The sequence below is a fragment of the Homarus americanus genome, unplaced genomic scaffold (assembly GCF_018991925.1).
Source record: "Homarus americanus isolate GMGI-L3 unplaced genomic scaffold, GMGI_Hamer_2.0 scaffold31376, whole genome shotgun sequence".
Taxonomy (NCBI): Eukaryota; Metazoa; Arthropoda; class Malacostraca; order Decapoda; family Nephropidae; genus Homarus; species Homarus americanus.
Genome location: NW_024714625.1, coordinates 27,759 through 39,401, shown reverse-complemented (window position 1 = coordinate 39,401; position 11,643 = coordinate 27,759).

Sequence of the window (11,643 nt, the reverse complement as noted above, 5' to 3'; positions counted from 1 at the left end):
ACAGTATTTCATTTACATTATTTGTTTACTTCTATACATAAAGGGTAACTTATTCACAAATGCGTGAGAACAGGCGTGTGAGGCAGTATGTCTGGCCTCACTTTGTTGTCACATTTACGTGGGAGTATTCAAGCACATTGCGTATTTGGTTCTGTATGAGAAGATATAGTTACTAAGTGCAAAAAGTGGATACAATCTTAATTAAATTGCCTATGTGTGTGTGTGTGTGTGTGTGTGTGTGATGTAACCCGGAGGCTGCCTGTGTGTGATGTATCGGGGGTTGCCTAGGTGTGTGTGTATGTGTGTGTGTGTGTGTGTGTGTGTGATGTAACCTAGGGGCTGCCTGTGTGTGATGTAACTCAGGGGTTGCCTATGTGTGTGTGTGTGTGTGTGTGTGTGTGTGTGTGTGTGTGTGTGTGTGTGGGGATGTAACCCGGGGGTTGCCTATGTGTGTGTGTGTGTGTGTGTGTGTGTGTGTGTGTGTGGGATGTAACTCGGGGTTGCCTGTGTGTGTGTGTGTGTGTGTGTGTGTGTGTGTGTGTGTGTGTGTGTGGGATGTAACCCAGGGGCTGTCTGTGTGTGTGTGTGATGTAACCAGGGCTGTCTGTGTGTGATGTAACTCGAGGGTTGCCTATGTGTGTCTCTGTGTGATGTAACTCAGGGGTTGCCTATGTGTGTGTGTGTGTGTGTGGTGTAACTAGGGGCTGTCTGTGTGTGATGTAACTCGGGGTTGCCTATATGTGTGTGTGTGTGTGTGTGTGTGTGTGTGTGTGTGTGTGTGTGTGGGATGTAACCTGGGGGCTGTCTGTGTGTGTGTGATGTAACTAGGGGCTGTCTGTGTGTGTGAGTAACTCAGGGGTTGCCTATGTGTGTGTCTGTGTGTGATGTAACTCGGGGGTTGCCTATGTGTGTGTGTGTGTGTGTGTGTGTGGTGTAACCTAGGGGCTGTCTGTGTGTGATGTAACTCAGGGGTTGCCTATGTGTGTGTGTGTGTGATGTAACCTAGGGGCTGTCTGTGTGTGGGTAACTCAGGGGTTGCCTATGTGTGTGTGTGTGTGTGTGTGTGTGTGTGTGTGTGATGTAACCGGGGTTGTCTGTATGTGTGTGTGTGTGTGTGTGGGATGTAACCGGTTGCTGTGTGTGTGTGTGTGTGATGTAACCTAGGGGCTGTCTGTGTGTGATGTAACTCAGGGGTTGCTATGTGTGTGTGTGTGTGTGTGTGTGTGTGTGTGTGTGTGTGTGTGTGTGTGTGTGTGTGTAACCTAGGGCTGTCTGTGTGTGATGTAACTCGGGGTTGCCTGTGTGTGTGTGATGTAACCTGGGGCTGTCTGTGTGTGATGTACTCGGGGTTTGCCTATGTGTGTGTGTGTGTGTGTGATGTAACCAGGGCTGTCTGTGTGTGATGTAACTCAGGGGTTGCCTGTGTGTGTGTGTGTGTGTGTGTGTGTGTGTGTGTGTGTGTGTGTGTGTGATGTAACCAGGGGGCTGTCTGTGTGTGTGCTCAGGGGTTGCCTATGTGTGTGTGTGTGTGGGTTGTGTTGTGTGATTGGGGGCTGTGTGTGTGTGTGTGTGATGTAACTAGGGGCTGTCTGTGTGTGATGTAACTCAGGGGTTGCCTATGTGTGTGTCTGTGTGTGATGTAACTCAGGGGTCTTGTTTTGTTGTGTGTGTGTTAACCTAGGGGCTGTCTGTGTGTGATGTAACTCGGGGGTTGCCTATGTGTGTGTGTGTGTGTGTGTGTATGTGTGTGTGTGTGTGTGATGTAACCAGGGGCTGCCTGTGTGTGATGGGTTGCCTATGTGTGTGTGTGTGTGTGTGTGTGGGATGTAACCCGGGGGCTGTCTGTGTGTGTGGATGTAACCTAGGGCTGCCTATGTGTGAACTCGGGGGTTGCCTATGTGTGTGTGTGTGTGATGTAACCTAGGGGCTGCCTGTTGTGTGATGAACTCAGGGGTTGCCTATGTGTGTGTGTGTGTGTGTGTGTGTGTGTGTGTGATGTAACCTAGGGCTGTCTGTGTGTGCTCGGGGTTGCCTGTGTGTGTGTGTGTGTGTGTGTGTGTGTGATGTAACCAGGGGCTGTCTGTGTGTGATGTAACTCAGGGGTTGCCTGTGTGTGTGTGTGTGTGTGTGTGATGTAACCAGGGGGCTGTCTGTGTGTGTGATGTAACTCAGGGGTTGCCTATGTGTGTGTGTGTGTGTGATGTAACTAGGGGCTGTCTGTGTGTGAGTGCTCGTGGGTTGCCTATGTGTGTGTGTGTGTGTGATGTAACTCGGGGTTGCCTGTGTGTGTGTGTGTGTGTGTGTGTGATGTAACCTAGGGCTGTCTGTGTGTGATGTAACTCAGGGGTTGCCTATGTGTGTGTGTGTGTGTGTGTGTGTGATGTAACCCAGGCTGCCTGTGTGTGTGCTGGGGTTGTGTGTGTGTGTGTGTGTGTAACCTAGGGGCTGCCTGTGTGTGATGTAACCCGGGGTTGCCTATGTATGTAATAATAATATGCTCCATAGTCCATGCCTGTAGCCTGTCAGGGTGCTTGGGCAGTGAGTAGTCTGGTGCGGTGTTGTCCTGGAAACCCCCACCAGTTGCAGTCATCCACATACTTCCACCTATGAGTCATCCGTGAGCGTCGTTGATCAGGATGAGGAAGCACAGTGGTCCCATCTTGGTCCCTGGGAGCACAGGTGAGGTGTTGGAATGTAGAGACCAAGCCCTGATGCCTCACTGTGGCGACGTCCTCAAGAAATCAGTGAGCCATGAGACCAGGTTGGTGGGCAGCTCTGGGTTTTATGTATGTTGATAACAATTGTTGATCAGCAGGTTAAAACTTCCTGAAGTCCCTGAGGGCAACATGAAAGTGATGTCTCTTACGTTTCTGAAGTTTTGTGCAGAAAATCGAAAGCTCATAGCTTTCATTAATGATGTAGAGGAGGTCCTCATATTGCCAAATTGCTGTGGATCAATTGACTGATGAATACTGGCAATGCCTCAAAAGCAAAGATCCTCACAAAGTAGACTGGGTATGGGGGTGTGGCAGCTGGCTGAGTCGTTAGGGGACTGTGGGGTGGTGACGTTGGGGATGGGGAGTGACATGCGGTTTTCCATTCATTAGAGGCATTTGGCTTTTGTCTGAGATGCATTAATAATAGAACAGAGGGGGGTATAGGATTGACTGCAAACTCGCTATATATTTTTGATTGGGAGGTCAATTGGGGTCGTGGAGAGTTTGGATTAAATTTCAGGGTTTGTTGGCGATTTCATATGGTTGGACACAGGAGGAAAGGTAAATGGCTGGGAGAGAGTGAGGTCAAGACTGGGTAGGTATGACATATGGTAGCAAAGTGGTTATTAATTATCTCAGCTGCCTCCACTACTGGGTAATGTGAGATGAAAGGAAGTGTGGGAGACCACAGAGATCTTTACAGCAGGTACCACTGACCGATGCCGACTTCCTTAAGGCCGTGCACTTTCCTGGGATAATAAGTCTTCTTGACTTGATTTCCTGATGACCTGGTTACGTAGAGTTTTGTACAGGCGGTTGTTGGTGTAATATGCCTTGTTGCGCTGCTCCAATAAGTCTTTTTATGCGGGGCGTAATCCGCGAGTCGTGGGGTGGATCCTCAGTGTTTGGCTGGAAAGAAGAAGTGGTGGTAGGCTTTGGTGAAAGTGTCAGGTAATTATCACTTGTTCTGCACATCGTCTGCCGTGATCACTTCAGTCAGGGATACCGGGTTATCCATTGTCCAAAACGCCGCATAGCAATCTAGGGTAGGTCAGTGCAGTCTGGTGGCAACTGGCGGTGGTGAGAAGGTGGGGTAGGTGACCACAGCAGGGACAGGTGGGGCTGCGTCCCATGGAGGCAGCGGCTGGGGGAAGGTAGTGGTTACCGCCGGATCAATCACATAATATGTGAGTCAAGGGTAGCATTGCCATGTGGAGAAAGTCTACTATTTGTGTGTAAAGGTGGAGGTGTTGGGTGATGTCACTGATGTCTAACTCATTGAAGTCACTGCATATCACTAGTTTAGCACATAGAATCTGGATCAGGAGTCAGCGAGTGTCTATAATATGAGTAATCAGTACATTGGCGGTTGGTGCGGGGGGATGATAGCATACACAGACAATGAGGAGGCAAGCTGGCGAGGGTGGGAGGTGGGAGTAGCTAAGACCCACATCCTTCCTACATCTTCAGGTACATTAACACCTAGGGGTGATGGTTTGAGGTCACTGTGACAGTACAGAACTACACCACTACACTCTCCTGTCCTTTCTAAGGTGGTAAATAGCTCCTAGATTTTCTACTGGCACAGATCTCAGGAACAATTTGCTGCCACACCTCGGTAATCGCCACAATACCTGCACCAACCCCAATGACTTCACTGTGACACCTGACCTCCCCTCCACCTTGTTGCATAAAAGATGTGACATTGGACAGCAGTAGGGATGGTAGGCTGTACACCATAGTCCGCGGCACTTCATGGCAAGTACACTGTCTTTCAAGTACTGGCTTGACTTCCTCTGCTTGCCGGTGTGATGGTAGGGATTCGTCTGGGAATGCGACGACCCCCGTCTACAGCCACCCAGTTGTGGAAGATACTCAACGCCTTTACTTTTAGAGTGATGGTGTGGGGTGGAGGATAGCCGGCACAGACTTCAGCCGAAACAGGTCGGTGCGACGATATCGTGCCACTGGAACACACATATTCACACGTCTGGCATGCAGTCACTGACACCTTGAAAATCTACGCACTGTCTACCCGTAAAAAGTACTGAACTACCTTAAGTAACTACAGGTCGACGTGATAACCTTGGCTGCTGGGCGCCAGAGCACGTCTCACTCAGTAAGGAGTCACTAAGAGTGTGTGTGCGTGTGATGTAACCCAGGATGCAACCCGGGCTGCCTGTGTGTGAACCAGAGGTCTGCCTGTGTGTGTGTGTGTGTGATGTAACCCGGTGGCTGCCTGTGTGTGTGTAATGTAAACCGGGCTGCCTGGAGTGTGTGATGTAACCCGGGCCGCCTGTGTGCGTATTGAGGATCGGCCTGGTCTCCTTCAAAGTATTCTCGAGATGCTATACACAACGCCAAGGTTTTTCCCACCTCTGGAAGCATTTCTGGAACTAATTTTTCTGAATAGTTTTTATAGTGCCATCATGCTACTGTGAATGTCATCCACATCTTGAAAATGCATCCCCTTGGTGTTGTTCTTCAGCGAAGGCAATAGAAATACGTCACAAGGGGGACCAGGTCAGGTGAATAAGGAGGGCGTTCTAGTAAGGTACTTTGTTTTCGGCCAAAAACTCCAGCACAATCAATGCCATCTGCACTGGGGAATTATCATGATGCAAGATCACACTTGTGTCCAGCAAAAAGTTCTGGGCATTTTCATCTAACTTTTTCTGAGTCTTTTAGGCAAGTCGAGATTGTAAAACTGGTCCACAACCCTGCCCTGGGGAAATTTTTTTCAATGTTCTCCTTAGTCCTGCTCGTTGTTGGTCGTCCTTCTCTGTCATCATCTGTCACGTCTTTTCTTCCCTCAGAAAATCGCTTAATGCACTTGTAAACTGATATTTTCTTCAGTGCTTTATCCCCATAAACTTGGGTTAACATGTCCCAAACTTCAGGACCAATTTTCCCCAGTTTCATGAAAAATTTAATGTTCTTTCTTTGTTCTAAAACAATATCTGTCGTTACCACGACAAACCAGAAAACACTCAAAATACAATAGCTGCCACTGCACACGTCCAACTCATTTGAGATCAACGACACAACTAGGCGAGTAAGGAAAGGTCACATACACGCCACTTACATTTGTTACAGTGCTGCTGTCTGTTGAGCCACGTGGTGAGTTCATCCTACTTAATTGTCAGACCTCGTATATATTATAATATATACTGTATTGCATGATGTTTTCTGCCATTCTTGTTGTTATGAAATTTTGCCTCACTAGGCTATAAAAAGAAATTATCACACCCCTGGGGTCCTTTGGAACTGGGAATGAACAAATACCACAGGCACAATTGGTATGTGTTATACCATATACTGATACTCCACCTTAGATGATTTCAACTCGACCCCTCCTACTCCTGCTACTGAACCTATGCAATTTCCTATAATCTCCAATAGTAAGGGTTGCTGGTGTATTATCCAATCAGGATGTGAATAAGATGCATGGACCAGACAGAATACTGTACCCCCTCATGTTCTGAGGGAGTGTGCTTAAGTTCTGGTCCCTGTGCTTGCTTACTACTTTTACCTTTGCCTCAAAAATCAAACCTTTCTTGAAGCATGTCTCGGATTGGCCCATCCCAAAGAAGGGGAACATTCCTAACCCTCTAACTATTGCCCCAATATCTCTCTAAGATTTCTAAAACCAGTGGTTCTCAACCTTGTTTGCCCCATGCACCTCACCATATGTCGGAATGTCATTCTCCTTTCCAAGATTGTCTGCCTCAAAAGTGCATTCCAAATAATATGCATATAATACTGAAAATCCTTTATTTTTTCCCATATTAGTATCGCTTCCACTGAAAACTGAGGAAATTCTGGTTGAGAACCCGTGTCTTAAACTATCATTTTCTCGATCACCTAAAATGCTTTTTTCTTTTGTCAGATCAGTATGGTTTTCACCAAGCGAGATCTACTGGTTATTTGCTCTCCTACTGCATCCATCTTTCGTCATCCTCTCTTAGGGATGATGTGAAAAATTTTACAAGGCCCTCAACAACTCCAAAGCATTTGACAGAGTATGGCACAAGTCTTTTGCTTTTCTTTCTTTGTTCTGATCATTCACCCACTCTCTTCCTTCTTTTTATCAATGATTTATTTCACACTACCACTAATTCTATCCATTCTTGTGCTGATGATTCAACTCTTCACTCTTCACATTTTTCCTTTTCCCCCTAACTCTAAAACTAGATCTGTTTCTAGATCTAATATCCTTTCATATATCAATGCAGACCTGTGCAGCATCTCTGAATGGGGTGGCAGAAATTTGGTAAAATTCAATAGTAAGAAAATACAGTACAGGTAGTCCCCCACTTACGGCTGCTTGGACTTACGTCCATCGGTACTTACGACTTGCTCTGACCTTACACACCTACATATGACCACCGCAGTCATGACCAAAAAATATTTTCAAATGACGCGCGATTTATAACCGAAAAGTCTCCGGCAGGTTCTGTCGCCGCAGGGTGGTACACTCACCACTGAGCGCCATCCTTGACCAATCAAGGGTCACATTCCTGGCGCCTTCTGGCAGCCAGGTCAATCGTTATGTTGGCCCATACCAACCCCCTCCCTGAACCCTCCTCCCCACCGAATATCAACAAGTTGAAGTTACAATTTCATTTAGGAAAGGAACGGAACCAGTGTTAAACAGAGGTGAACAGTGGTGAACGAGGTTTAAGTCAATGAGAACAACTCAACAGTAACAGTCGACTCCAAGTTAACCTTCACACGTGAGGTCCCAGGTACCAGTGATAACGGCTCCATGAGACCCAAACAACAACCACTCGATGTGTTAACTGCTTCACGATAGGAAGGCCTGGGACCAAACCTCACTTATATAACACCATCTGTGAGGGAATTACTACACCACATGTCTCTCATAACACCATATGTGAGGGAATTACTACACAACGTCAAGTCCCTCATCACACCATCTGTGAGGGAATTACTACACCACGTGAGGTCCCTCATAACACCATCTGTGTGGCAATTACTACACCACGTGAGGTCCCTCATAACACCATCTGTGAGGGAATTACTACACCACGTGAGGCCCCTCATAACACCATCTGCGAGGGAATTACTACACCATGCCAGGTCCCTCATAACAACATCTGAGGGAACTACTACACCACGTGAGTTCCTCCTAACACCATCTGGGAGGGAGTTGCTACACTACGAGTTTGCTGTTCAACACCTACATTAATCTGTATGTTCACTGTATGTTCCTTTACCTTTCTCTAATGAAGGCTTTTGTTAAACCACCAATGTATGTAATAAGTCATTTATGTCCAATGTATATTTTCAGCCTTCGGGCTGCAGAATTTTTTCAATAAACCGTTAATTATTATTATTATTATTATTATTATTATTATTCGTTGGTGTTTGGCTATCATATCCAATACTAATTGCGCAGTGAACTTTCGTTATTATCGTATTTAATTGACTTTATAATGACTGGAAAGCGTACAAGTGAGAGTGCTGGTGGTGCTCCAAAGAAAAGGAGACAGGCAATTACTTTTGAGATGAAAATGAAGATAATAATGCAGCATGAGAATGGTAAAACAGTAGCAACAATCTCACGCGACCTAGGTTTCTCACACTCGACTATATCCACTATTCTGAAGGACAAGGAACGTATTCGTGATGTAGTGAAAGGAACATCACCAAAAAAGGGAAATATAATTTCAAAGAAAAGACAAGGATCTATTCACGATATGGAAAAGTTATTGGTGATATGGATAGAAGACCAGATACAGAAGCGTGTACCCTTAAGCCTTCTATTCAAACAGGCTAAAGCAAGAAGCCTGTTCCAAAGCCTGAAGGAGCAGGCAGGAGATGAATGTGATCTAACCTTTACAGGAAGTCATGGGTGGTTTGATAGATTTAAAAAACGCTACAGTCTACACAATGTTAAGGTGAGTGGAGAGGCAGCTAGTGCCGATGTTGGTGCTGCCAAAGCTTTTGAGGAGGAGTTAGATGAAGTGATTGTGGAAGGGAATTATTTGTGGATGAGACTGGATTATTGTGGAAGCGCATGCCTGAGCGGACATACAGTTTCAAAGGATTTAATGAAAATGAAGTTATTTCGGATATTAGTAACAAGATAGTGGAGTTAGGTAAACAGCTGGAGTTAGAAATTGATAATGAAGATGTTAAACAGTTGGTTGAAAGTGTAGCAGAAGAGCTCAGTAACGAGGATCTTATTGAACTAGACGCACAGAAAATTGCAGAAGAAGAGACAACATTTGCTACAATTAATAAAGGAATGCAAATGTTTGATGGCATGGATCAAAATTATGAGCGTTATGCCAAAGTTGACAGAATGATCCAAGATGCACGTGCTTGCTACAGAGAAATTTATACTGTAAAGAAAAAAAAAACTGTGCAGTCTAAATTGGACATCTATTTTAAGAAGTCCCCTAGTGCGGTCTCCTCACGCCCCACCAGTGCTGCCTCTTCACTCCCTCAAGATGATCCAATACCTTCAACCAGCAAGTTTCCACAGTACATAAGCCTGTCTGAAGAAAGCGACATTGATGATCCCACCCAGCCGTATTTCCTCCTTTGCTTCATCCAATTAATATAGTCTCCATGTATCCTGTAAATAGAAAATTACGAGGGCCCCGTGTGCATTCAGCTGACTAGATTAAAGGTAAGTGCTCAGTCACACTGTATCCATTCCTCATTATTTATTACTTTTACTGTACTGTATCCATTCCTCATTATTGATTACTTTTACTGTACTGTATTTCACTGTGGATTTTGTTTTGTTTTTTGAAGAAAATTTTTTTTAATTTTTTATTTAATTTTTTTATCTATGTCGGACTTACGACCTGGATTTGGGTTCCTAACCCCGTCGTAAGTCGGGGAGCACCTGTATTTACCAATAACACTTTCCAAATTAGAAGATCTCCCACCAATCACATTTCTGGATGCAATAATTTTGCAAAATGAAAAAATATACACATTAAGCCTCACCATTTCCTCTTAATTTGTCGTGGAAGCCACACATTCACAACATTGCTAAAGCTGCCTCCCAAAAGTTGGAATGTTGTACCTGGAAAGTTGCCGTAGCTACTTCACACCTGAGCAGTTGCTTAAAGTTTATAAAGGATTCATGCGTCCTAACTTGGAGTACTGTTCTCATATCTGGGTTGGTTCTTCTTCTGGCAAACTGTTAGGTAGGGTGGAATCAAAGGCATTTCATCTTTTTAACTCTTCTCCTTTAGTCAAAAATATATCTTCCCTTTCTCTTTGCCGCAATGTTGCTTCACTCTCTCTCTTTTACAGGTACTTTAATGGGTAATGTTCAGTGGATTTGACATCCCGTGTACCACTGGGAAGGCCGTGGGCTCGTAGCACTCCTCTTGCCCTGCGGTACCCACCAGTTCTGTATGGATGTCGATCACAGTCAAACTGTGGAATGCTCTGCCTTCTTCTGTTTCCAGAAACTTACAATCTGTCTTACTTCAAAAAGCTGGATTTCTGGCATCTTTGTGGTGTAGATTAACATACTACGTATACTCTTTTTCTCCGCTAATTTAAATTTTTTTTTACTCCTATACCCCCCCCCCAATTGTGGGTCAACGACCTGTGCCCAAGTGGGCTATTTCCCCATAAAAAAATTGTAGAATGAATTTAGCTAAGTTTTTCAGCACAACTGCTAATACTTGAATATGATTACCTTCTTCCAGATATCTTTAACACTACACAGCTCTCAACTTAATACAGTGGTCCCTCGGTTAACAAACGGTTCGGTTAACGAAATTTTGGTTAACGAATTACCTCCCATAAGAATCTTCAATTCGGTAACGAACAAAAATTTGATAAACGAAATCCTTACGGAAATCAAGTTTTATTGTGAGCATCAGCTGATGAGCTGCTGGGCTAATCTGCCAATTCAGTAATCTGTTCTATGTTTATATTCGTTTCCAATGGAGTAAATATCAATAAAGTTGTGCTCTTTAATATTTTAGCATGTTTTATATTAAAATTATTAGTCATTTTAACATTTATTTAACATATTGATAATATATGCAGTACAGTATAGTCTTGATTTACGCGGATTTGGTTTACGAGTTTGGTCATTTACGTGGCACCTTGCCCTTGCCTTGCATAGCCTTTACACACACATAATATATATATATATATATATATATATATATATATATATATATATATATATATATATATATATATATATATATATATATATATATATATATATATATATATATATATATATATATATATATATATATATATATATATATATATATATATATATATATATAGATAGATAGATAGATAGATAGATAGATAGATAGATAGATAGATAGATAGATAGATAGATAGATAGATAGATAGATATAACTAAATATATGTACAAAAAATAAATGTTAAATGAATTATTTATGGTGCATTAGGGTACTGGTCACTTCAGACACAAAGACGGGCTATAAATAGCCCATCTCCCCCTCTTCTTACAGCTGCCAATGGGAAGCGTCTTGGTAATTAAATTTGATGTTTATTTTCATTGTCTAATTTATCATGTATCAAAGTAATATTACTAAAAATTGTGTAGGTAGGAGGCAGCTACCAAACAGGTAGATACTACCGCCTGGGAAGATATTGGAAGCATAATGTGTTGTCTAATGGTAGACCGTGCTGCCATATGGCATCACGAAAATTGTGACCAAGTCCCAGGTTCAGCGCTGACCTGACTTTCTGCCTCATTTACACACAATTGCAGTTTGAATTGTTCCTCTAACTTTGACAACACAACATACATACAGTATATTATTTCTCACTTTTGATCTTTTTTTTACTTTTTGTGTTTATTTATGGTTAGTTACTTAAAATAAGGCCAATTCACTTCAAGTAATGGCATCAAATGTTACCAGCTGGTGTAGTGTAA